The sequence below is a fragment of the Macaca mulatta genome, chromosome 7 (genome assembly GCF_049350105.2).
Source record: "Macaca mulatta isolate MMU2019108-1 chromosome 7, T2T-MMU8v2.0, whole genome shotgun sequence".
Taxonomy (NCBI): domain Eukaryota; kingdom Metazoa; phylum Chordata; class Mammalia; order Primates; family Cercopithecidae; genus Macaca; species Macaca mulatta.
Window position 1 is genome coordinate 162,806,980 of NC_133412.1, and position 27,313 is coordinate 162,834,292.

General features: G+C 44.7%; 1 protein-coding gene across 24 annotated transcripts in view; it reads right to left on the reverse strand.

Annotated features, from left to right (window-relative positions):
- FOXN3 (forkhead box N3) overlaps positions 1-27,313 on the reverse strand; it is a 468,244-nt gene that overhangs the window by 403,557 nt on the left and 37,374 nt on the right. For 11 of the 24 annotated variants that reach the window (XM_077941602.1, XM_077941599.1, XM_077941595.1 and 8 more), the window contains exon 2: positions 17,694-17,739. The exons of 12 other annotated variants lie outside the window; for them this stretch is intronic. The gene's annotated coding sequence lies outside the window, so the exon portion shown is untranslated. Of the gene's footprint in view, positions 1-17,693; positions 17,740-26,329; positions 26,441-27,313 lie in introns of all 24 variants that reach the window. One more of the 24 variants, XM_077941585.1, reaches the window with a different exon arrangement.

Below are 27,313 nucleotides of genomic sequence, written 5' to 3' on the forward strand. Positions count from 1 at the left end.
TTAGCATTTCTTTCTTCTGTTAAAATAATGGTTTTTTGTAAACTGTTCTGCACTCTGCATTTTTCACTTAACATACCTCAGAGATCATTCCCTATGAGTATATCTAGAGCTGCCTTACATTGTACAAGTGCAAATACATCTGTAGGATAAATATCAAGAAATGGAACTGCTTGGCCAAACATATGCATTTTCAGTTGCAATTAATATGATCGATTTGCTTCCCGTGGAGAAATTTATCAACTTATACTGTCATCAGCGATAGGTGGAAGCTCTGCTTCTCACCTCAGCCATTCCCTCAACAGTAGTCTTCCCCATAGAAAGTAAGAGTATTATCAACTTCGCTAATTGAACAGGTAAAAACAATCTCTTAAGACTAGTTTATGCTTCTCTTATTAGCAGTAAGGATAAGCATCTTGTCATTTGCTTAAGAGCCATGTATATTTTCTGTCAACTGCATGTTCATATCTTAGGTGATTTTCTAGTACTTCCTGTTCTTTATTAAAGGCAGTCTCTAGGAAATAATATCTAAACTGGGCTTTTGGACAGTGCTTTCCAGTTTTCTAAGCCCATTCATTCATCCTAATTTAATAATCACAACAACCGGGTAAGGAGGCATAAAATATTATTTCTTTTTTATAGCCAACAGAGACAAGGTTTAGATGGTTAGGAGATTTGATCAAAGACCCCACTGTAAGTTTGTAGCCAGGACTAGCATTCATAAAGCTAACCTTCTAGTTCATGATGTGTATGTGTGTGTGTGGCGGGGGGGGTGTGGTGTGTGTGTGTGTGCATGCGTTGGTACTACATCAAAATGCCTCTTAGATTGTAGAAAAGATAAGAAAGAAAATATTCTTTTTCTCTAATGATGAATTTATATTTTCTATTTACCTGGCCAGTTTTCATCATGTAACAAGCAAAATTTAAGGGATACTAAAATTTTATTTGCTCGCATTTTGTCATTTGGGCCAAAGCCTAAAGACAAGCCTCAGAGGCCGGGCGCGGTGGCTCACACCAAGAATCCCAGCACTGTGGGAGGCTGAGGCGGGGGGATCACCTGACGTCGGGAGTTCAAGACCAGCCTGACCAACGTGGAGAAAGCCCATCTCTACTAAAAATACAAAATTAGCTGGGCGTGGTGGCACATGCCTGTAATCCCAGCTACTCGGGAGGCTGAGGTAGGAGAATCACTTGAACCCAGGAGGCGGAGGTAAGAGTGAGCCGAGATCGTGCCATTGCACTCCAGCCTGGGCAACAAGAGTGAAACTCCGTCTCAAAAAAAAAAAAAAAAAGACAAGTATCAGACTCACTATGTGCCTCATCAATGTATTAACCTATTCTCACTGGGTTGGCAGGGTACTGGGGGTGGAGAGGAATTAGGAGGGACTACCTGTATACCTACCCCTGGAGATCTGGTATCTTGGACAGGCCTTCTAATACTGAATGATGTGGAGGAGAGAATGAATAAATAAATGAATGCACCAACTGCTAGGAAGGTGTAAAGGGAGGAGCCTCCTAGGAGGGCAAAGAATGTACCCAAAGGAAGAGAAGGGTCACAAGTCATGTGGGCCTGCCACGTTTTGGCTACTGACAAGGAATGCCTGTGGGTTCAACCTAAGATATTGATTCCTAAGCCGACTCCGGCCTATCCCTGGCAATCTGGTCTCTGGTCTACCAGAGAAGGGCTGTGGGATGGAAAGCGCCCTGCTGATTTGGGAAAGGGATGGGAAGATCTGTATTCTGCTCTACATTGTGGGGTAACAGAGCAAGGGAGCCAAAGGTACGGATGATGGGGGCAAAAACAGAAAGAGGCAAAACAGAAAGAGCTGCCCTGAGCACCTGGGGTACAGACAGACACCGGAGCCTGTGGGGCGGGAAAGAACGTGGGGAGTGTGGCAGTAGTTTAGTTATCGAAGCTGTGGTTTAGTACCCTGTGCTATTAACAAATGGGATTGGAGCTTAGATCCAAAACCCAGTGATGGTCACCCAGCTCTTGACTGTCCTCAAGGCCAGTGTGGCCAGAACATGGGATGAGCGATATTTCATAAACCTGAACTCACACCTTTAGCAAAAGGTGCCGATTTCATCCTTTGGTTAGTACATTAGTTGGTTCATTTCCCCTCAAGACTAGTCCTTTCCATAGAAAGATAAGAAAAACTCTTCTCCCAGTTCCCACTCTTATTGGGGAGTTAGTATATTCTAGGTTTCATGAACATGTCAGGATGGTTCAGAGATTGCCTTATAGTCTGATGGAACTCCTGTCCCATACATAAGGTGGTGAGATGTGCCAATTCAGCATGATCCTTGAACAGGGGATCATTCCAAGGCAATCTAACGGAGCTCTTGCAGACATCTAATAGCACCACTACTGGTTTCAGCCAGCCAGCCCCAGGAGCTGGTCCATATCCTGAACTACGGCTTCACCTGGCCTGGTTAGCTGTGGACAAGGCCTATTGGTGGGGCTTCGGCAGGAGAATTGCTCGCTGGGGTGTGGCAGAAGCTGAAGGCACAGGTTCTGTTGCAAGCATCAGAAGGAGGTTTCTGACATCACACAGAGAAGAGGTGGGTCTCATGTTATGCAAGAATGAGGTACCAAAGGTGGGGCATGGTGGCTCACGACTGTAATCCCAGCACTTTGGGAGGCTGAAGCGGGTAGATCACTTGAGGCCAGAAGTTTGGAACAGCATGGCCAACATGGCAAAACCCCATCTCTAGTAAAAACACAAAAATTAGCTGGGCATGGTGGTGCATGCCTGTAATCCCAGCTACTCGGGAAGCTGAGGCAGGAGAATCACTTGAATCGGGGAAGCGGAGGTTGCAGTGAGCTGAGATCATGCCACTGCACTCCAGCCTGGGCGACAGGGCGAGATTCTGTCTCAAAGCAAACAAACAAAAAAAGAATTAGGTACTAAAGCCAATACATAAGGCAAAGAAGCAAATACAGACAAAACTACTTTAAAATTTAAAAATTACTTTAAAATATGGTAACCTTACAGATGTAAAAATTCACAACGTGTACTCACGGATGGGGCACTGAAGATGGGTTTTAAAGACTCATTTGTACTTCTCCAGACAACTCCTGTCTAGCTAGCTAGCTATTTTAGCCAGAAGCACAAAAGGTAGGGTAGCAAAAATACAAGTGGTAGTGCAGGCAAAACATAGTATGAAGTCAGAAAACAGAATGGCCTGGACATGATGACTGAACCACAAAATGGGTCATCCAGGAATGTAATGGTGCAGACATCGAAGGTGACAGGCAGACCGTCTGCTGGGACAAGCAGGACCCCACCTGTGGGGCAGGTATTAAGAAGCAGGCTCTCCTGGGTGGATGGGGAATGGCTGAGCACAGGACCGTCGTTTCCAGGGTTCTCAGCCAGGTAAACAAGACAGCAGTTTAGGGTTCAAAAACAAGGTAAAAATCTGGGTACCAGTCTGGAAAATCAACAGGAAGAACTGAGACTCAAGGTCAAGGCTGGACTAGGTGATGAGGATTCTAGGATCGAACTCCTTGAACAATGCCTTAGGTCAAGATAAGTCCAAGGCCTTGGGCAGGCCCCAGCCCTCAGGGAAGGTGGTGCAGTGAGGAGAGATGCCACGTTCTGGAGCTCAGACCCAGCCATGCCAGAGGTGAGCAAGGAGCAGGCTGAGTACATCGTTGTCTCAGCTGCCGCAGGCTCACAGCTGGAAGGTCAGGGTGACAGTGGCCAGGTGGGCCTCGGGGCTGATGGTTATTAGCTGACTGAGATGCTTAGTGCATCTCGTGTGACGCACTCACATTTGAGCACACTTAGGCTTCTTTTTTTTTTTTTTTTTTTTTTTTCTGAAACAGAGTCTCGCTCTGTCGCCCAGGCTGGAGTGCCGTGGTGCAATCTTGGCTCACTGCAACCTCCACCTCCTGGATTCAAGCAATACTCCTGCCTCAGCCTCCTGAGTAGCTGGGGTTACAAGCACACACCACCACGCCCGGCTAATTTTTGTATTTTTAGTAGACACGGGGTTTCAGCATGTTGGTCAGGCTGGTCTCAAACTCCTGACCGCGTGATCCACCCACCTCAGCCTCCCAAAGTACTGAGATTACACGCGTGAGCCACCACACCTGGCCACTTAGGCTTCTTAACATGAAACGTCTTCTGATTTACCACCTCACATTCTTGCCCACCCTTTCTGGAACACACAGCACTACCTAAGAAAAGTGCAGAAACCAAGTCATAGGACTCTTTTTTTTTTTTTTTAAAAAAAAAAAAAACATGATGTAGCAGAACTTCTGCAAGCAGGCCAGATGCAGTGGCTCACACTGGTAATCCCAGCACTTTACTTTGGGAGGCCAAAGTGGGAGGATCACTTGAGCTTAGGAGTTCAAGACCAGCCTGGGCAATACAGTGAGACACTGCTCCCACCAACTCTATAAAAAATACAAAAATGTGCCAGATGTTATGGCATGTGCCTGTAGTTACATGTGCCTGTAGTTACTTGCCTCAGCTACTTGGGAGGCTGAGCTGGGAGGATTTATTGAACCCAGGAGGTTGTGGCTACAGTGAGCTATGATCACCACTGCACTCCAGCCTCGGTGGCAGAGCAAGATTTCATCTCTAAAAAATGTAGCAAATAAATAAAATTTTAAATAAAGAAAGAACTTCTTTGTAAAAATAGTATGCAGAAGCAAAGCTCCTCCAAACACTGAGTGGAGGGTGTCAGGGAGGTTTAACCGACTCAGTTTGACAGGCTGAACAGGAAGCCTGGCTGGGGAGGCCTCAGGAAACTTACAGTCATGCAGGAAAGTGAAGGGGAACCAGGCAAAATCTTCACATGGCAACACGAGAGAGAGAAGGAGGGACTGCTACACAGTTTTAAATAACCTGATCTTGTGGGAACTCATTCACTATCATGAGAACAGCAAGAGGGAAATTTGCCCCAACGACCCAATAACCTCTACCAGGTCCCTCCCACAACACTGGGGATTATAATTCAACATGAGATTTGGGTGGGGACACAGAGACAAACCATATCATGAACACAGGTAAGGGACTGGCCAGGCTGCGGCCATGTGCAGCTCCTGGATACAGGGATGGCCAGAGAACACGGAGGCCACCCCCTCACAGGGACTATCTGCCCTAGATGCAAGGATGGGGAACTATACCCCATCCCTAAGTTACCTACAGAACTCAGTGGTGACGCAGAAGCTCTGGACAGCAAACACCTACCCCTGGATAAACTGGCTTTACAAACAGTAGTGTATCTTGTCACTAATTTTAGAATTGACTCCACAGCCAGTTTACAAATCTGAGTCTCATTTCTTTACAATGGCCTATCGCTATGGACCAAAAATTAATGTAACCCAACAACTATTACCTGCTCCCCAAAGATTTAGTCTCTGTTATCCCTGAGGATATTCAAAAGAAAAGTACAATAAAACGTGTACTATGGGGCCAGTTACTGGCATAAGCACTTTATACACATTCACGTGTCTTGCAGAGGAGGTCACTGACATCCTCAAGGAATCTACCAGTCAGTAAACAAGCTGACATTGGAGACCAGGTCTCCCTTTGGTAACTCTGCTTTGTGGCATCTAGATATAGCCCCAGGAGAGGTGCTCCAGGTTATTTAAAAAGGTAGCAATTGCCACACTCATTTCTGGACCAATTGGAAAGGACGCTGGCAGTCAAGAACAGGTAAGGGAGTTTGGGTGCCTTCTGGTAAAGCCTCAGCTGAGATGACTGGGAATACAGAACGGCTTCTACCTGGAGCAGAAGACGGAGCTCCATGCAGCCCTGGAGAGGAAGTAAAAGAAGATGTATGGCTGGTGGGCATCGCCAAGGGGTGGCCTCTGTGATAAAAGCGTGAGGCATCATGGTGGCCTCAGGACACCTTCGAAGGCAGTACTTTGTTTGTTTGTTTGTTTGGAGATGGAGTTTCATTCTTCTTGCTCAGGCTGGAGTGCAATAGTGCAATCTCAGCTCACTGCAAATTCCACCTCCTGGGTTGAAGCAATTCTCCTGCCTCAGCCTCCCAAGTAGCTGGGATCACAGGCATGCACCACCATGCCCAGCTAATTTTTTGTATTTAGTAGAGACGGGGTTTCACCATGTTGGTCAGGCTGGTCTCAAACTCCTGACTTCAGGTGCTACACCTGCCTTGGCCTCCCAAAGTGCTGGGATTATAGGCGTGAGTCACTGCGCCTGGTGAGTACTTAGTTTCACAGACATTAGGGAAATATGGTAGCAGAGGAGGGAGGTCTTCCGAAAATAACTTGAAAAAGGCTTATATGTACAATAGTGAGCAGTGGCATTTATGAGAAAGATGGTCTATAAACATTACTATTGCCGGGGCTTTACCTTTAGGTTGGTGTGATCCTGAAGGAAGGAACTGTGTGTGTAGGAAAAGGAGTTCCAGGGGGATTATGTTAATTACAATCATATCAAAATAACATGACTCTTTCTCCTCTCCCTGTAGCTGTATCTAGGAAGTAGGAGTTTAACATTTCCCCATTCAACCTCTTACCAGAAAACTAGCCCTAAATAAACATCGCTAATTTTGCTGCCACATCACTAATTCTTGACAAAATTACCCAAATCATATGTGCTAGGAAGAAAATCAGTTGTCAACAGATTTTGAGCATCCATGCTGTTCTAGGCATCGTATTGGTATATGAAGAGAAAAGAAATATATTAGCTCCCAAAGGGACTTTTTATCTTTATATCCACGTAGAAAATAGGGATGGGTAGACTTGGACTTGGTGAGGAAAATGTACGAGTAAGTGATATCCAAAGTCAAAAGGAATTCAACAACTTTGCTAATATCGAACGGTACACAGTTGGCAAATTTGGGTATGTGTGTACACAGATTGTGCCAAGTCTTTTAAGCAACACACTAAAATTTTACTTCCAAGTTGTCATCTGCAGGGTTTTTCCATTTCTTCTTATTTATCCACTTTTTTTTTGTCTTTTAGACAGAGTCTTGCTCTGTCGCCCAGGCTGGAGTGCAGTGGCACAATCTTGGCTCACAGCAACCTCCGCCTCCCAGGTTCAAGCAATTCTCGTGTCTCCATGTCTCAAGTAGCTGGGATTACAGGTGTGCACCACCACGCCCAGCTAATTTTTGTATTTTCAGTAGAGATGGGGTTTCACCATGTTGGCCAGGCTGGTCTTGAACTCCTGACCTCAAATGATCCACCTGCCTCAGCATCCCAAAGTGCTAGGATTACAGGTGTGAGCCACCGTGCCCAGCGTATCCACTATTATTTACCCAGCTACTCTATACGGGATGGTGGAACAGAACACTGTACCAGAAACTGCCCCACAATGTGTAGAACAATTCTGGCCTCATGGAGTCCTTCGACGGGTTATTATAAGAACATCACACAAACCTTGATGCTGTCAAAACTATGCTCAATTAAACTAATAGAAGATACTCCATTTCAAAACATACCCAGGTTACATTCTCATGAGGAGGTATCAAAAGAAAATGAATTTGTGCCACTTTTGAATGATGACATCTGTGTTACCACAGCAATTCACCTATCAAACTAATTTAGGTTTAGAGCCAAAATCAACACTGCTGTCAGAGAGTTTATTTCTATTCATTTAAGAACCTCTAGGTTAAAGAGTGGTCAGTGAGAATTTTAATGTCTTGGGAAAAGAGAGAGAAATGAGAGTCTAAGTACTGCACACAGTAACAAGAATGGGACTTTCAGTTTACCCAGCAAATAGACCAAGCAGCTAGGATCAGGTTCTATCCTGTCCATCGAAGAGATGCCAGAACGCAATCTCTGTCTTAAAGGGGCTTACTGTCCTATCTGCAAAGACATTGACAACGCAGATGTCACAATGATGACAGCTAACTATTACTGTTGACTTTCTATAAGCCAGACTGTCCTATGTGCTTTACTAAATTAATCCTCACCAAGTACTATCCCAATTTTACAGTGAGTACATAAAGGTACATTAAGTAACACATATTTGAATAGTACTTCTCATAGATGAGTTGCAAATAAATATGATATTCTATCTCATCTGATTCTCACAACCACAGTGAGGCAGACAGTATCCCAAGTGTCCCACAGCCATACAGAATGGCAGTGGTGGAACCATGATGGAAGACAGGTCTTGTGGCTGTTAATCCACTTCTTCTATAGATGGCACTAAAAGGCAGGCCTATGAGCTCCAAACAAGATACAGACAGAGAATTCTATAGACCTTCGCTCAGGAGGAGATCACTTCCTGTTTGGGTTGCACAGGCTGCATCCACAAAGAAGGGTAATGCACGCAAGCCTTTGAGGAGTAGGTGTGTTCAGATGGGCAGAAAGGGAAGGGGATGCCACTTGAGACAGCAAGAGGAGCCAGAGCAAAGTATGGAGGGGGCAAGTATGAGGGACATTTGGGCATCAGAAAACAGATCTGTTTGTTTGAGGGAGGGTCAGTGGGGCAACTGCAGGAGATAATGACAGCAGGAAATGGCATGCCATTGTAGATTTTGCCCAGCATGATAGGGTGGGAGAAATTATCATGGTAAAGCTTTCCAGGTGATTTTTTTTTTTTTTTTTTTGAGATAGAGTCTCACTCTATCCCCGCCGGCTGGAGTACAGTGGCTCAATCTCAGCTCACTGCAACCTCTACATCCCGGGTTCAAGCAATTCTCCTGCCTCAGTCTCCCAAAGAGCTGGGATTACAAGCGCCCACCACCACATCCAGCTAAATTTTTTTGTATTTTTTTTTAGTAGAGATGAGGTTTCACCATGTTGGCCAGGCTGGTTTCGAACTCCTGACCTCAAGTAATCCACCCGCCTCGGCCTCCCAAAGTGCTATGACTACAGGCATGGGCGACCCTGCCTGGCCCAGAAGGTGAGTTTTAAATGAGGGGATAGTGAAAAAATAATCGTTAAGGAGAAAGAATCGTTGTGATTGGTAAATACATTATAGAATAAATAATATAGAGTAATCCAAATTATAATTATAGAACATATATAAAAATATAAAAATAAATAGAATCAACCCTCCAAATTGAAGGGCTTTAATGCTTTAGGTAGAACCCAGAGAATCTCTACAAATAAATGTCCGCAACTCAAATCTCATCTCTGAATTCTAACTTTACTTTTTCTTTTTTATGGTTAATCCTCAGATTGACTCACATGCTCTCCTTGTGTGCTAAAAGTGAAAGCTACATATCATCGTCATTAATAATACATGGACGGGACTCAGGTTCCTCACTTGATGGGAAAAGCATAAAGACACAGCAAGCTCTGAAAGTACGGTTGAAGGTGGTAATGATTCACTGCAGTTTAAAGTCTCCAAAAACCCTCCATGGAAAAACCTTACCCAGCCTCACCTGGTATGCACTGAATTGTGTTCCCCTAAAAAGATCTGCTGGAAGTCTTAACTCTTGGAACCTCAGAATGTGACCTTATTTTGGAAACAGGATCTTGCAGCTGCAATTAGTTAAGATGAGGTCATCCTGGAATAAGGTGGGCCCTAAATCCAATATTATGATGTCCTTATAAGAAAAGAAGATGGCGGCGGCTCACGCCTGTAATCCCAATACTTTAGGAGGCCTTGACGGGTGGATCACCTGAGGTGAGAAGTTCGAGACCAGCCTGGCCATCATGACAAGACCCCGTCTCTACTAAAAACACACAATTAGCTGGGTGTGATGGTGCACGCCAGTAATCCCAGCTACTCGAGAGGCTGAGGCAGGAGGATTGCTTGAACCCAGGAGGCGGACGTTGCAATGAGCCAAGATCGCACCACTGCACTCCAGCCTGGGTGACAGAAGGAGAGCTCATCTCAAAAAAAAAAAAAAAAAAAAAAAGGAGAAGAGAGATCAACAGAGAGACACAAGGAGAACACCCCATGATGATGGAAGCAGAGACTGGGGTTGTGCTACCACAAGCCAAGAAACGCCCAGAATTGCCAGCAACCCCAGAAGCCAAGAGAAAGGCATGGAACAGATCCCCTCCTGGAGGCTTCCGGCTACACAGCTCTGCCAACACCTTGATTTTGACTTCCTGCTTCCAGAACTTGTGAGGGAATAAGTTTCTGTTGCTTTCCCACCCAGTTTGTGGTACTTTTGTTATGGCAACCCAGAAAAACGAATCCACTGGCTTCATGCCCACTTTTAAGAGGTAGGACAGAAAAGGAAAAACACAGGCTCACCCAGGACCTGGGAGATGTGCTCGAGTTCCAGGCTCCCTTCTGCAACCCTTGCCCAGGTGAAGCTCTCTGGGCCCGCCGTCCTCATCTTTGACATGAAGTGTTTGGGCTGGATGAGGCCTAAGGCCATTTTTAGCTTTAAAACTTTAGGATTCTATCACATCATAGCCAAAATAGGCATTTGGTCTCATATCTACGGAAGGAGAGATGGAAAAAAGGAAACCACTTTCAAACTCCAGAACCCTATGCTCACAAGTAGAAGTCAAGGAGAAAGTGGAAAGAAAGAGTAATTAGTGGTGGTGGTTGCATTTACCATATGCCACATAATCATTCCATCTTCACGTCAAATCTGGCCTGCAGCCCTCATGCCTTAGCAACTTAATCCAAAGAGACGCTGGGAGCTGCCAAATGCAGAAAATTAATACGAGGGATGCAAGGAGAATCTCTGCGACTACGTTTTATTTCTCTAACCTGCTCGTGTCAAGGTCATTTCGCCCCGGAAATATAAAACCTGCTGTGTGGAGAAGGGGTAAAAGAAAGAAAAGAAAGCCTGGCAGTTAAGCTGTCCCTGTGTCCCTTGCCCCAGAATATCACTTACTTTTCACCTCACGTAATTCCTGGCCGGTGGACTCCTCAGAACCGCTAGAAACTGATGATTAGTAAAACAAATCCCATGAGTAAAGACCAACAAGAAATTCCTGTAAAAACCTCACCCATACACACTGTACTATTTTACCTTTTTTTCAAAAGTAAATTGTGGCTGTCAAATGACACCCTTTCATTACTGTCACTGACTCTTTTAAGAATGGCTAATCAGAAAAGCCTACAGAGGTATTTAATCAGATTTTTTTTTTCTTCAAATGACCTAATGTTTTGGTATAAAACTGCTGCCAGCTCACACTGGGTAGAAATTTAGCATTGTCAGCATTTAATTATTATTTTATCATGGATTTCTTTACTTTCCTACAGGGAAGAAATAACTTAATTTTTTTTTTAAAAAATGCAGCAAGTGCTTAGCTTTTAAAATCACAAGATGTTGGCTTCATTATTGTGCTTTGTCAAAAATTACTAGCTCAGGACATGGGACATATCACAGAAATGCACTTTAGGTTAATAAGTGGTACTGCCATCACTGGCTTCAATCTTCCAGGACACGGAAACTGGGAAGTGAAAATTATGTTCATTGTGTTGGTTTTCGGGAAATGAGATTATTCTAGACTCATTCACGTTTGTGTGTCATAGCAGCTACATATTCTCCTGCCCCTAGGACACCTGGGTGAAGCCTGTGGCTTTACCATTCCCTCCTCCTCGTCCTCTTCCTCCTACCCCTACCCTCTCCTCCTCTTCCCACGTCCTCCTCCTCCTCCCACTCCATCTTCTTTCTTCTCCACCTCCCCATCCCCTACTCCCTTCCTTCTCCTCCTCCTCCTCTACCTCCTCTTACTTCCACCCCCTCCTCCTCTTCATCACCCTCCTTCCCCTACCCTCTCCTTCTCCTCCCCTCTTCCTCCTCCTCCTCCCTTTTTTCCTCTAAGGTGGGAATAAGAGAGTGGGGAGGAGAAAAGGAGGAAAAATGGAAAAGAAAAAAAATGACAGGTGTCGATGTGTGACCTCTAGGCAACTGACCCAAGGTTACAAGTATATGGCAATAATGGTGGCACCTCCCCATCCCCTACTCCCTTCCTTCTCCTCCTCCTCCTCTACCTCCTCTTACTTCCACCCCCTCCTCCTCTTCCTCACCCTCCTTCCCCTACCCTCTCCTTCTCCTCCCCTCTTCCTCCTCCTCCTCCCTTTTTTCCTCTAAGGTGGGAATAAGAGAGTGGGGAGGAGAAAAGGAGGAAAAATGGAAAAGAAAAAAAATGACAGGTGTCGATGTGTGACCTCTAGGCAACTGACCCAAGGTTACAAGTATATGGCAATAATGGTGGCACAAGGACCAGACATCTAGGTGCATTCCCAAAAACTAGTTACTCTTTCATTTTTTCCTCATCATTCAGCTAAAATCTCTTTTTGGAAAAATAGCTATTTCATCATCAACACCACAAAACCCCCAACCCTTCATCTGCCTCTCTTCTCGTTTAACCAGTTCCTTTTTCCTTGCTTTAGAGTTGAGCTCTGAATAAGCTGGAAATGTTTGGTGCAGACAAGTCAGCAACAATTCTTTCTCGAGCATCTACTGCAAGCAGATAATTGTGCTCACTCCTGAGGGTAAGATGGGGTATAAACCTAGGTACAAAGTGGTACTAAGGCAAGACTGTACAAGGTACAAAGCGATATTAAGGGAAGACTGTACAAGATACAAGTGGTGTACTAAGGGAATATTATACTAGGTACAAAGTGGTACTAAGGCAAGACTGTACTAGGTACAAAGTGGTACTAAGGGAAGATTGTACTAGGTACAAAGTGGTGTACTAAGGGAATATTGTACTAGGTACAAAGTGGTACTAAGGCAAGACTGTACTAGGTACAAAGTGTATTAAGGGAATATTGTACTAGGTACAAAGTGGCATTAAGGGAATATTGTACTAGGTACAAAGTGGTACTAAGGGAAGACTGTACTAGGTACAAAGTGGTACTAAGGGAAGACTGTACTAGGTACAAAGTGGTACCAAGGGTCTGTACTAGGTACAAAGTGGCACTAAGGCAAGACTGTACTAGGTACAAAGTGGTACTAAGGGAAGCTTATTTATTGGCACATGATACAATTAATGCGTGGCAAGGACAAGGAAGGTTACAGTTACTTATCAGCTTCAAAGGTGTTTTGTGCCACCAAACAAATCTCGTTGATTTCAAAGAGAACTTGAGACTTCTCCTCAAAACCTATCCTCCCCCAAAACCTATCCTCTCGCTGCCCCCCCAAATTCCTCCCATCTTAGTAATTGTTACCTCCTAAATGTCAGCATCTGAGGACCTTTGTTGCCCTCCCCTCTTCCGTTCTAATCCACTAGAAAGTTCTCTACATTGTCACCACTTCTGTACTTCACTTTAGTCCGGGGACTTCACTCACCTGGTCTCTGTGACTGCACTGCTGCCCACCTGTGAACCATTCTGCATGAAACAGCAGAAGGGATGCTCTGAATAGAAACCTGACCATGCCACTCTCATGCTTGAAACTGGCCAATGGTTTCCCATGAGAGCTAGAATAAACCTAACCTCCTCCCTGCCCCTGACCACCTCCCCGCACATCCATGCCACACTCTGCCTCACAGTCGCTCCCTCCACCAGCCCCAGGGTCTTTGCACGTGCTCTGCCCTCAGCAGGGAAGCCCTTTCCACCATGTGCACAATGAACTCCTTCGGGAATTTTAGGACCCTTTGTAAATGTCAGCTCCTCAGGGCTGGCCCCTAACATTTGTGTCCTTTATTGCTTCTTATCACAATTTGCAATTGTTCCACTTGTCTGTTTACTTGCTAATTATACAGAAATTCCTTGCTGGCAAGGGCCCCCTCTGGCCTTCTTACTGCCAACAACTAGCATAATGTTTGGCACAAATGAGAAATTCAGTTATTTTTCACAATGAATAAATAAAATGCTTATTTACTTCCCAAAAAAGTCTATGTCACAGGCGGAAGCTCCTATATGTATTTCCACATGGTTTGGATCATGGATGGTTTGGCCCTTTCTTAAATAAACTTCAAGTTGAGTTATGATTATGTTTAAAAGGTGCCATTTCCACTATCCTACCCAGATTATCCACTGACAGCAGAAGGGCAAAATGCATGGAGGGTAAGGGTGTGTGTCCATCTAAGAGTCAGGGAAAGTATTTAATATGTAGGTAGCGGAAAGCCATGGTGACCCTGGGTGAGCAGTGGGCTATAACAAGTCCTCCCAGGAAGATCTCAGCCCAGCTCTGCTGAGCTGCAGCTGTGGCCTGCCTTCTATTTCCATCTCCTAAAGGAAACGCTGCTTCCTCCACGAGGTGGCTGTGCGTTCACACTGACCACTGTATACTGAACCAACTTAAAATGTATGGCTACTTTAGAGGTCTACCTAGACACACCACTGATATAGAGAGTCAACCTCAAAGACACTTTCATGCCACCAGAAAATCTTGATCATGACAAATCAATCCAACATCTATTTGTTGAGGCCAGACGTTGCTCTGGGCAATGGAGAATGACAGCTAAAATGAAAAACTAGCTGCTGCCTTTAAGGGACTTACAGACCACAGTGAGAGGAGTTATCTAAACAGCATCTATACATCTATGGCCTCAGATCCGTGCCTGCCAAAGGGCACCATCATCAATACCTGATGAGGACCCATCACCCTGACTCCTCTTACCACCCAGGGAGCTATCCACAAGGAACAAGGGCCTAAAAGGAAACTCAATTTAACTTTCTCCAGAACTGAGTCCAGTGCAGAGCTCCAGCAAGGCTTACTTACTCACCCAGCCATGGGGAAGGGAGGAAACAAGTGGAGTCACTTGGTAATTTTTTTTTTTTTTTTTTTTTTTTTTTTTGAGACAGAGTCTTGCTCTGTCCCTCAGGCTGGAGTCCAGTGGTGCAATCTCGGCTCACTGCAATCTCCGCCTCCTGGGTTCAAGCGATTCTCCTGCCTCAGGCTCTTGAGTAGCTGGGACTACAGGTGCATGCCACCACACCTAGCTAATTTTTTGTATTTTTAGTAGAGACAGGGTTTCAACATATTAACCAGGATGGTCTCGATCTCCTGACCTCGTGATCCGCCTGCATCAGCCTCCCAAGGTGCTAGGATTACAGGCATGAGCCACTGCGCTCGGCTGGTACACTTGGTAATTTTTAAGGCATGGTAATCTTGCACACCATTGCTTGTGGCCCATTTCAGATTCTATAATTTGGCATATCAGTTTCACAGCTGCTCCACCCAAGCAGTGTGGAGGGCAGTTGAAGGATGGAGCTGAACATGTGGTGTCCCTTGCAGCAAACCCCATGATGCATTAAGAAGCTCTCCCATTTTACAGATGAAAAAACAGGGGAAGACGAAGGGATTGGATTGCTAAAGCCATAAAGCCATGGGATAGCTGAGTAGGATCTAAAACCAAGCTTGTTCAACCCACTGCCTGCCAATGGCATGCAGCTCAGCATGGCTTTGAATGCAGCCCAACAACAATTTGTAAACTTTCTTGAAACATTATGAGATTTTTTTTTTTTTTTTTTTTTTTTAGTTCATTAGCTGTCATTACTGTTAGCATATTTTATGTGTAGCCCAAGACAATTCTTCTTCAAACGTGGCTCAGGGAAGCCAAAAGATTGGACACCCCTGATCTAAACCCAAGTCTTTGGACCTCAAGTTCAGTTGTCTACCCTTGCCTTCAGACTAACCACAGTAGCGATGCCACGTGTAGGAAGGGGATTTTACAGCAAATCCATAACCACTGTCAGCAAAATAAAAGTAACCATTTCTAGACATTTCAAACTGTGTTGAAATTTCAACTATAACTATCCAGAATGACCCAGACATTTAAATAAGAAAGGAGCGCTAAGTAGCTAAAAGCCCATGCACTCAGCACTGCACTCAAAGACTGCCCCCTCAAACTTTTGTTTAAAACCTACAGACTCTTACTTTGAAGCTAATTCTAATCAGGTGTGCAGTCTGGCTTCTTAACCCCTAGACAGGTAGAGGTAGTAAATGAAAACAAATTCCTGGAGGGAGAGAGAGTGATTGCAATGAAAGGTGACAGCCTCCCGGCACCGTGGCTCATACCTGTAATCCCAGCACTTTGGGAAGCCAAGGTGGGTGGATCATTTGAGGTCAGGAGTTTGAGACCAACCTAGCCAACATGGTGAAATCCCACCTCTACTAAAAATACAAAAATTAGCCACGCGTGGTGGCAGGCAACTGCAGTCTCAGTTACTGAGGAGGCTGAGGCAGGAGAATTGCTTGAACCTGGGAGGTGGAGGTTGCAGTGAGCCGAGATTGTGCCACTGCACTCCAGCCTAGGCAGGAGAGCAAGACTCTGTCTCACAAAAAAAAAAAAAGAAGAGAAAAGTGACAGACGGAGAATGAGAAAAGAATAAAAGTTGGTGAACTTTTTATAGAAAGATCAGAAAGTAAATATTTTAGACATGACGTACCGCACCACCTCTGTTGCAACTACTCAACTCCACTACCGTAGCTCAAAAGCAGCCACACACAGTACCTAAACAAAAGAGTGTGGCTCTGTGTCAACAAAACTTTATTTACAAAAAACAGACGGTAAGCCCCATTTGGCCTGCAGGCTATAGTCTTCCTACCCATAAAATATAGGAAAGCTTCAAAGCCAACACAATGATGGTAGTTTGGAGCCATATCATTAAGAAACACCTCAAAAGCCCTTCAGATACCTGGTATTACTGAGTAGCATGGTCCTTGATCATAAAATTATAGAATTTTAGAAATGTCAACAACCTTAGGAATCTTCTGGTCCAATTCTTCAATTTTATAGATGAAGAAATATATGCTCAGAGTTGTTCAGAGACTTGCTAAAGGTCACACAGTGAATTAATGATTAAACTTAAATGAGAAGTAGAGTTTTGATTCCAAGTTGAGAACTCTTTCCATGACTCCATGTCTATTATTTTAGCCTTTCGGCAACAATGGACTGGAGGAAAAGCTCATTTAATTAAAAGACTACACCCTTGAGATTGTTAAGATTCTGGAATCACTAAAGTATACAGATCATACAGTTCTAGATGTTTATAAAGATGATTTTAAATCAAGTCAAAGGTTAAATTAGGTTTAATGTACTCAGAGAATATAACTTTAGAAGTAGTGCTAAAACACCACATTTCAAATAATTAAAAAATTAATATATGTGGAAATTTGTATTCTCCTTTGTGTTTGGGAAAATGAAGTCTCACTGTCTATCAGTATAAGAAAAGCTGGCCACTGAAGTTGATAAGTTTAGACATGCTCATATAAATAAATTCTGAACAGTTTCAAGGCAGCCCAAGAATCACCCAGGCAATGGCTGGCCCTAAGTAATTTTTCTAATTGCTGGATGCCACATATTCATTCAATGGCCTCATTCAATTGAAAAATAAAAGCCACCCTTCGTCCTAACTTTGTGATCGTCCCACCTTTGTGATCGTCCCCTTTCCTATCACTAGCAACGTCTTCTGCTCCTTTTCTGAATTAATTAGGAAATAAAAATAGAACCCTGACATGTTTATAAAGATGCAGAGTGCTGGTTAAACATGAAGGAACAGAGGCTGGGAACACAGAGGTGACACATTTTATTTCTGTGATGACAAGTGAGAGTCCTCCTGCCAGCTGGCCCTTGCCATAGCCAGAAGTATGCACCTGTCTACAGAGAAGTCAGGGAAGAAGGGGGAGCTGAAAAAGCCTCGGGGCCCCCCCTTGGCCTTCCATGCCATGCAAATGAGTTCTAATTGCTCGGGGTCATCAAACAGGGTTCCATGTGGCGCTTCTGTGACAGCTCCTGGCAGAGAGGGAGACAGGGAGACAACTTCTGTTAGCCTAACCACAAAGGTGGTCCTGTTTCTGCTTAGACCCTGGAGCAGGGCTCTGGTTTGGGGAGTTCACCTCTCCCTACCTTCTGCCATGGCAGGAAAAGGGAGAAGGGGGTGCGTTACCTAGTGCTTCTGAGTGTCCCCGAGATGCACTCCCAGTTTGACAGTCCTGCCAAAGGAAATGAGAAGCGATAAGTGATCCAGCCCCGATTAGATCAGCCGCCCTGGGAAAGGTGCTGAGCCAGAGATATTTCACTGAAATAAGGAGAATCTTGGGAATAGATTTCTGGCAAGCAATCCCGAAGCAGATATGGTCTGAATTGGAAATAGATTTCATGGGAAGATAAAGTCTAATAAATGGCAGGTCACTCAAAAATCATATATCATCAAGTCTTATACAGTGTCTGTGAAGTTTGTTATCAATAATTTAACATAAGAAGAGCCTAGCCCTTAGCAAATATTTAATTTCAAAACATACCTACTGATTTACTCAGATACAGCATACATGGTATATTAAAAATATATTGCAAGAAGCCAAACGCCAATAAAGCTGCACTTAGGAGACTAGCATGCTTTTTGCTTTCCAAATCCTGTTAAGGAAGCGAATGGCCTTCCATCCACGGAGCTAGTCCAACAGCAGTTTCTAAACTGCACTGGAGAAGAAAGTTTGCACGTAGACAATACCTGAGCCCCTTCATTCCCAGGTGAAGCAACATGCCAGATAACACATATACAAGTACTGGGGACAACAATTAAGGACCCCATCAGAATGTGCATGCTGTGCCTAAAGGCCACAAGAGGATTAAAGCAAGGTCATGACCAGGTGCATGATCCCAGCACTTTAGGAAGCCCGTAAGTTCAAGACCAGCCTGAGCAACATGGGGAGACCCTGTCTCTATTTTAATAAAAAAAACTAGCAGGCTTGGTGTGGGGGCACCTGTGGTCCCAGCTACTCAGGAGGCTAAGGTAGGAGGATCCCTTGAGCCTGGGAGGTCAAGGCTGCAGTGAGTTGTGATTGTGCCATTGCATTCCAACCTGAGCAACAGAGCAAGACCCCATCTCCAAAAATAAAATAAAGTAAAAATAAAGCAAGGTCCTTAGTAGCAAAGAGGAGTCATTTTTTACGGAGATAGGAGGCAAAGGGAATGATCTCCATGGCCTCTGTTTGCAATCACTGTTGGTCTGAGCCACTCTCCCTTCAGCCCCTACTCAATAATTCACTCTGCTCCAAAGCAGACCCCCACCTCTTCCTGGCTGAAATGTGCCACCTCTGGGCAGCCAACATCAGCAACAAGGGTTCTAGAAAAATGGGTGTTTTATAAGAGAATGGTAGTTTATTTAACCAAGTTAAAAACAGAGACATGGTCTAATAAGGACACATTCGTTCCATGGTATCACTTCCAGAATAAGGTTTCTGGTCTTTTCTGGCGGGGCAGTGATAACGGCCTGGCGGGGATATGCTTGGTGGCTGGCAGTGAGAGAGCAGAGAGAGAACCAATGGGTGCCTGCAATCATCTTCTACCCAGGAAACAGGGAGGGAACCACTGAACTGAGAGCTTGAGGGAGCTTGGTGCCAGTCCCAGCTCTGCCCCCTGCCAAGCCACAGCCCCAGGATTTCACTCCACCATCTCAAAGGGCCGGTCCCTCCCATAGTGTTGGAACATAACTGTTATCAGCTCTCAGCAGAAGGATTTCCTACCACTTTCCATCCCTATACTGGAATCTCAATGGGAAGCTTCTCTGATCGTCCTACAGGCAGAGGCTGGAACAAGAAAATGAGACTGGGCCAAATGTCAGGAGACCTGGCTCTTAACCTCTGAGCTTATCTAGACCTGCAAAAGACCTCTGAGGCTCCTCCAACTCTTAAAATCTCTTTCCTATGAAAATCAGAATTGCCTTTACAGCTTTAAAAAAATAATAATAAATTTCTAGTTCTTCTGTATGTTGTGCCTTTATAGGGGAGGAATGGTGTACTGGAACTCTAAAACACTCTACTGCTACCCCCACCAGCTGATCTGTATGCAAACATACCTAATAAGGCCAGCAGGAAGCTGAAGCCAATGAGACCAGGTAAGAAAATCACAAAGTTCTGGGCTGGGCGTGGTGGCTCACGCCTATAATTACAGCACTTTGGGAGGCCGAGGCAGGCGGATTACGTGAGGTTGAGAGTTCGAGACCAACCTGACCAACATGGAGAAACCCTGTCTCTACTACAAAATACAAAATTAGCCGGGTGTAGTGGCGCATGCCTGTAATCCCAGCTACTCGGGAGGCTGAGGCAGGAGAATCACTTGCACTCCGGAGGCAGAGGTTGCGGTGAGCTGAGATCGTGCCATTGCACTCCAGCCTGGGCAACAACAGCGAAATTCCGTCTCAAAAAAAAAAAGAAAATCACAAAGTTCTCTAAGCCAAAGTGAGGTGTTGACAGCAAGGCTGTCTATACTGACTCTGATGAAAGCTAACTCAGACTCAAAGTTTCTCCTTCATAAACTGCAATCGTCCTTCCTCCTCTATTTTCCCTGACAAAATACCCACCTTTCTGCCAGTCCACGAAGGGGACTCCAAGAGACACTGACTCTAGAAGATCATAGTTAAGATCGCTCTAGTGATGACCTTGAAGGACCTTGCCGTCTGGGTAGGCTCCCAGGTCAGCTGGTGACCAACCACTTGACCCTTGAGACTCATGATAGAGATGGCACAAAGGAAACTGGGAGGTCGTTTTGGGTCAGTAAACCCTGGCTGGGGTGGGGATCATAGGGAGAAGGGATGAACACTATAATAAACTCAAGCGAGGGGGCCCGGACAAACTGCCCACTCTCTGCTTTTACCAAAGGCAGGGCCTCTGCAATGCTGGTGAATTCTCTGCAAAGCAAAAACCCAGTCTGCAACTCATTGTTACAGGCCAAACACACAGCACAGTTCCACAGCACACAAACCACCAAGTATGTACAAGTCAGCATTTTGGAAGCAGAAGGAGCTGCCACGTTCGGGTCCTTGGAGGCTGCTTAGGGGAAGCTCTTTCCCTGTCTCGTGGCATCTCTTGATTCAAAATTCAACTCAGGTCCCAAATCAGAGGATACCGATGGTCTCTAACAACTGTGTCTTATTTAGGGTTCATAACCCCAGGTCACGCTTTTGTCTACTTTGGGAAGCACTAGGCAAAGCTGTGGCCATGTGATCGGCTCCCAGTGCTGGGCTGGGGCTGGCAACTGCCCTCCGGCCTCCACGCAGCACTTGTGAAACTCTTCACTCAGCAGAACTGGGGACCAGATGCTTCTATGCCCCACCGATAAACTCCCCGCTCTGAAGTTGGGCTAAGTAGAAGAATCAGGTCTTTGATTTTGGCACAAGGTCTCACAGAAGCAAATTCCATGGCTGACACCGTAAGTGACGTGTTTTCAGTCGGTTCCTGACACCTCTGATGGCTCCCAAGTTTATTTCCAGAGACACCCATCTGAGGCAATTCTGGGAGCCCCAGGGGGGAAATGTTAGAAATATCAAAACAGCCACGTGCTCTAGCATTTAGCACATTGTAGAACTATATAAATTTAGTGCATTTAGACCACTTTATATTAACTAATTTAGAAAACGTTGCTTTCGCAGACTTCGCCGGGTGCTTTTCACTGCCAAACTAAATACTCCACTTTAAAATCCGCCCCTGCGTACTCATGTGATTTCTCCTTTTAGGCTAGGAATGTAATGTTGACATAAATGTCAAATAAAATTAATGAGAGAATGGGCCCTCAAACGGTGCTCCTGTGAAGGGAATTTGTTAGACTGGGACCTTTGCACCCAAATGTCTATATAATTATATAACACTCCGACGAGGAAGGAATCTGAATGTTAGGCTTTAGCAAATTTATCACCTTTGTCAGAAATGCTGTTATCTACCAAAACAAAACAAAACAAAACAGGTTGGAAGTAAATTAAGATGAAAATACCATCAGATTAGAAGTCTGTTACGGCAAGCTACTGCAGAATTAGAAGGGTGGCCCATCTGCTGGGTATCGAATCCTTCCCTTATCTGTATAGAATTTGGATCAGATGTCTTCTGTTCCCCGAACACTTCCGCTGTTGACTTTGCAAATGGACCTCCTCCCGCCCAACCCAGCTCCTTCCCTCCCTCCTTCCTCTCTCCCAACTGGCCACTTAGGAAGAGTAAAAATGGCAATTAGAACAGTAGCAGCTATTTTCACTCAATAGTCAAAGAATTGGATACCAGCAGAGTGGCTGCCTCCATCCGTATGCTGATACATAACTACTTTGTCTTGTATTTGTAGTCTCAAAAATCTTCCCTAAGTATAGTAGAATCAGAGAAAATCACTCTAATCATTGAAAAGCGCCCTGTGCTGAGTAAAGCAGCCAGTCTTCTCTTGTCACAGTAAAAGGCTGGGAGTAAAATTTCCCATAAACACAGGGGAAACCTACATTTACCCACATGCCAAGGAAAAAGGCAAGGAAGACCCACGTGTAGCCACAGCAGAGTCTATGCAGAGGGCCTGCAAATGTCTAGGGTGTGCGTGAATGCCTGGAAGGGCGGAGTTTCCAAGATAACAGCTATTGTGTTTTTTTTTTCACACTTCAAAAGTGAATCCTAAGGACTAGACTCCACTCATGGCATTCCTTTTTCATACACTGATCTCAAGTACAATCATATAATTTTGAAAATCCATGAGGTCTTCCCTAAATAAAATTATAAGGATAGGTTTCTATTTCCTTCTGATTACCTAGATACCTCTGTCTTTTGGAAAACCCCCAAAAGACCAGTAGACGAATCAGGAAGGTCCTAGGAGTGATTCCTCCAATGGCGGGAATCATAAAGGACTCAAAGACCTGCAAATTCATGGCGAATGATGTCATGATGAAATGATGCCACACATCTTTACAAAGTTCACAAAATTCATATATTCCCAGGGCAGTCACGGGGAACTTTTAATTAAGTTTCAGGGAGGGAAAGAGAAAACGTTTAACTACCAGTTTCAAACACCTCACACTCCTTCTGTTCACTAGGAAGTCATTCTTACCCTGGATAATGTGGAGTGCCTGCTTCGGACCCAGGGAAAATTCTCCATTTTCTCCTTCTTTTTCTTCAGGCTATCAGTTCATCATGAACAAATATGGAAATTTTCCGGAGGAGGAAATTCAACTACCAAAATAACTCCTTCATAATTCACACGTGCAATCACAACGGTGATTAATAAAAAACCTGAAACAGCTCCTAAAAGCCTAAAGCATTAATTACTCTGTTAGATGTCAGGACTCTATGAAAACCTATGACAGCAGGTTACTCAGGCAAATTAAATCATGTGAACTTCCAGTGGAAAAAGAGAAATCTTCCCTTGGTGGATTTGCAACCTAGTAAATGTATGCTTTCGAAGAGAGGGGACCAACCCACAGCTCTTCAGGGCTCTATATTTCAACCTTGAAAGACATATGAAAGGGAAAAAATGCCATGGCAAATTGAATTTATGCTGGGATGAAAGGTAATATAATATCCTTTGAAAGACCTAAAATGGATGAATGATACTTTTCCATTAAAGAAGAAACTAACTCTCTTTGAATGTCTACATTGTGTCCAGCCCTGTGGCTTTTGCAACACCAGATGCCCGCTTCTCTTTCAGCAGCTCTCATGAGAGTTCCTTCTCAGTGATTTTTGCTAGCTCATCTTTTTTTCATCTGATCTTGACATTTTAGTGCTCAGGACTCTGTCCAGGCTCTTCTGTCTCTTCTGCCCCCTCTCTCTGGATGATCTTACCCAACCTTCTAGCAATAGACACCACGTACGTGCTGATGACTCAAATTCCATGGCTTTCCCCAAGCTCCAGATGGGTACAGCCAGCTGCCCCCCACCGACACCTGCAACAGGCATCTCAAACTTAGGCTGAGCAACACAGAACTCTTGCTCTCCACTTCCCCACCCCAAATGTGTTCACTCCAAGTCCTTCCAATCTCAAGAAATGATACCACCTTCCAAAATTCTAAAATAATCCTCCATTCCTCCCTTTCTCTCACCTTCCACTTCTGATCCGTCAGCAAGCCCTGTTGCCTCTGCTTCTAAGCACAATCCTGAACCTCTCTTCTTTTTGCCATTCCACTTCCTCACTCTAGCCAAAGCCCCCTTCTTCTCTCTTAGACACCGTCACTCCTCTTAAATGGTCTCTCTAATTCCATCCTCCACACAGTAGCCAGCATGATTTTTTTGTTTTGTTTTGTTTGAGACAGGGTGCTGCTCCTTCGCCCAGGCAGGAGTGCAGTGGCACAATCACAGCTCACTGCAGCCTCAACCTGCTGGGCCTAAGTGACCCTCTCACCTCAGCTACCTGAGTATCTGTGACTACAGACACATGCCAACACACCTGTCAAATCTGTACAATTTTTTTATAGAGACGAGGTCTCACTATGTTGCTCAGGCCAGTCTCAAACTCTTGGCTTCAAGTGAGCCTCCCATCTCAGCCTCCCAAAGTGTCAGGATTACAGGCATGAGCCACCATGCCCGGGCTTTTTTTTTCTTTTTCTTTTTCTTTTTAAAGACAAGGTCTCGCTCTGTCACCCAGGATGAAATACGCTGGCATGATCATGGCTCACTGCAGCCTCAAACTCCTGGGCTCAAGGGATCCTCCGACCTCAGCCTCCAGAGTAGCTTGGACCACAAGCACATGCCATCACACCTGGCTAATTTATTTTATTTATGGTTGGTTTTTTTTTTTTTTTTTTTTTTGTAGAGACGGGGTCTCACTATATTGCCCAGGCTGGTCTCAAACTCCTGGCTTCAAGTGATCCTCCTGCCTCAGTCTCCCAAAGTGCTAGGATTACAGGCATGAGCCACTGTGCCCAGCCAAAATATTCTGTTAAGAATACAAATCCAATTCAGTGACTTCTTTGCATAAAATCCTCTAGTAGTTTCCCAATATACCAGCAATAAAATCCACATTTCTCTTGCCCATAAGCCCTGAAGTGATGGGGCCCTGCCATTTCATGTCCCAGCCATTCCACAACTCACCAACCTCCAGCCACACAGGTCCTTCTTCCTGTTCCTCAGACATGCAAGCTACTCCCACCTCAGGACCTTTGCAAGTACAACGCTAGCCCCTTCTATGCAGAGAACCCGTATCTGGCCACCCTTACCAAATGGTTCACCTACCATTCTTTGTCATTTTTTTTACCCTGCATGATTATCTCACACCCCAGAGTATCTCGTATATTTCTTTGTTTAGCTGTTTGTTATTTCCTTGTGTCTTCAATTGAATCATAGAAGGAACCCTGACTCTCTCACTGCTAAAGAGTACATACCCAATAATACTTAATAAATATATAAAGGAATAAATATATACCTCTACAATTTTCCCTAACTTTATGAGATAGATTATTCCTATTCTGAAGAGGAAAAAAAATGAGGTTCCCAGGTTTCAGTGCAAAGTTATAGAGGTAATTGAAGGCAAAGCCAGAATTTGAACCTGAATCCATTTGACTCCAAAACCCAAATTTCTAAACACCAGACTGGTATTTCTAGCAGTCTAGAAAATCAGTCAAGAGCAGTAATTTTCCTCCTAAGATTGTCCAGAAATAAGTTGCCCAGGAACTTGTATTCGGCTCTCCAATCACAATTACCTCATCTCTAAAATGGATGAACAAAATGAGTTTCTTACAGACATGTTAGCAGGAATAATTTCCTTCAAGATTACAAAGTGTTCTGTAAACTCTCAGAGGATGGTTTTCCAGGTACCATGCTGAGTAGTTTTAGCCAAAACCTGTTCTGCGCTCGAAGGAAACCACCACCCAGGGCTCTCAGTCAAGCTGGGTAATTGTATAAATACAGTCAAGAGTTAAGGACCACATAACAGTGCCATATATGGACTCCACCTTCCCAAAACCCTTTAAGGGGATACAGTCTCATCCTACTGGAAAATGTTAGGCAAAGGATGGAAATAGATGATTTCTAGACGGTCCCCCACCTCTGCCCAACCTCCATCTGTGTAATTCTTTGTACCAGCACCTGATCCCCCTCTAGAATTGAGACAGCTCTCCCTCAGATATATGTTCCCTAAGGATCTTGACCTGATTGTTTTTATTTCTAGTGGGAATACATTTGCTCCATAATTGATGCAAGTTGAGGGCAAGGGACATGACATTACTTTATTTCTTCTAAATCAAATTAAATCTGGATCCCAAGGCCTCACTCAATGGAAATTTAATTTCAATTATGTTTTTAGGGACCGATTCCCCTTCTGGAGTCAGAGGGACACTTGGGGGCTTACATGGTACCTAGAGAATAGGGGGAAATGGCCAGGTGTGGTGGCTCATGCCTGTAATCCCAGCACTTTGGGAGGCCGAGGTAGGAGGATTACTTGAGTCAAGGAGTTCAAGACCAGCCTGGGCAACATAGTTAGACCTCATCTCTACAAAAAAAAAAAAAAAAAATTAGCCATTCGTGGTGGTGTGTGCCTATAGTCCCAGTTACTTGGGAGGCTGGAATGGAAGGATCACTTGAGCCTGGACGGTCGAGGCTACAGTGAGCCATCATCATGCCAATGTACCCCAGCTTGGGTGACAGAGTGAGACCCTGTCTCAAAAACAGGTTTGTTTTTTTTTTGAGCTGGGTGCGGTGGCTCACATCTATAATCCCAATGCTTTGGGAGGCTGGGGCTGGAGGATCACCTGAGGTCTGGAGTTCGAGACCAGCCTAGCAACATAGTGAAACCCCATCTCTACTAAAAATTTCAAAATGTGCTGGCCATAGTGGTGTGTGCCTGTAATCTCACCTACTCAGGAGGCTGAGGCAGGAGAATCGCGTGAACCCAGGAGGCAGAGGTTGCAGTGAGCCAAGATCATGCCATTGCACTCTAGCCTGGGCGACAAGGGGAAAACTCTGTCTGGAATAAAAAAAAGAGAGAGAGAGAGAGAAAGAGAGAGAGAATAGGAAAAAAGCATGTGGTTTTCAGTTCCCTGGCTCACCTGCATGATACGTGTCATCCGACTATTCCCCAGTACCTGCTCTTTTCCCTCCAAACCAAGGGGAACCACAGGAGTATTTGGCTGTGGCTCCCAGGGCCAGGGTGTTTGATGTTAAGTCCTTCCAGCATCCACATGCCACCGTATCCCAGAGTCTGGCACATTCTGGTATACCACAGGACAGTGGACATGGGTCTCTTCCACCTCAGGGATTGCCTCTCCTAGAGTCAGAGAAGCCCAGCAGCCCCTCGCAATCTCCCATCATTCACACTGAGCCATTTTTGTATTCTCAGTTCCTAGCATGTGCCTTCCTCATATCCTTGACTTTTATCCAGTTTCCCAAAAAAGTCTGAGTTGGGGTTGACTTCTAGGTATCTGGAAACCCAACACTTGGCCCCAGGACACAAAGTTGTAACAACTCTCTGAGGCAAGGGAGTCCAGATTCAGAGTACAAACATTTCACTGTTTTACTGGGAAGGAAGGAAGAAAAATAATTTTTTCAGGTCTTCTGCTACAGTGAGAATAAACACACTAATGTGTCCACCAAGTGTTATGCCACATGTTCCCCATGTTCTCCTTTAATAATCTTAAATCTTCTGGCTCCAACAGTCCCCCCTCTGTGGGAAGCATGTAAATCATTGTGTCCACCCTTGTTCTCTTCCCAAGCATGTCTTGGTATTTTCAACTGTCTGCTACTCATCTCTATCAGGTAACACACCAGACATCCCAAAATCATGTCCAAAATGAAACTCATTTACTTCCCAGTCCCTTCTCCAAGGTTCTCTATTTATATT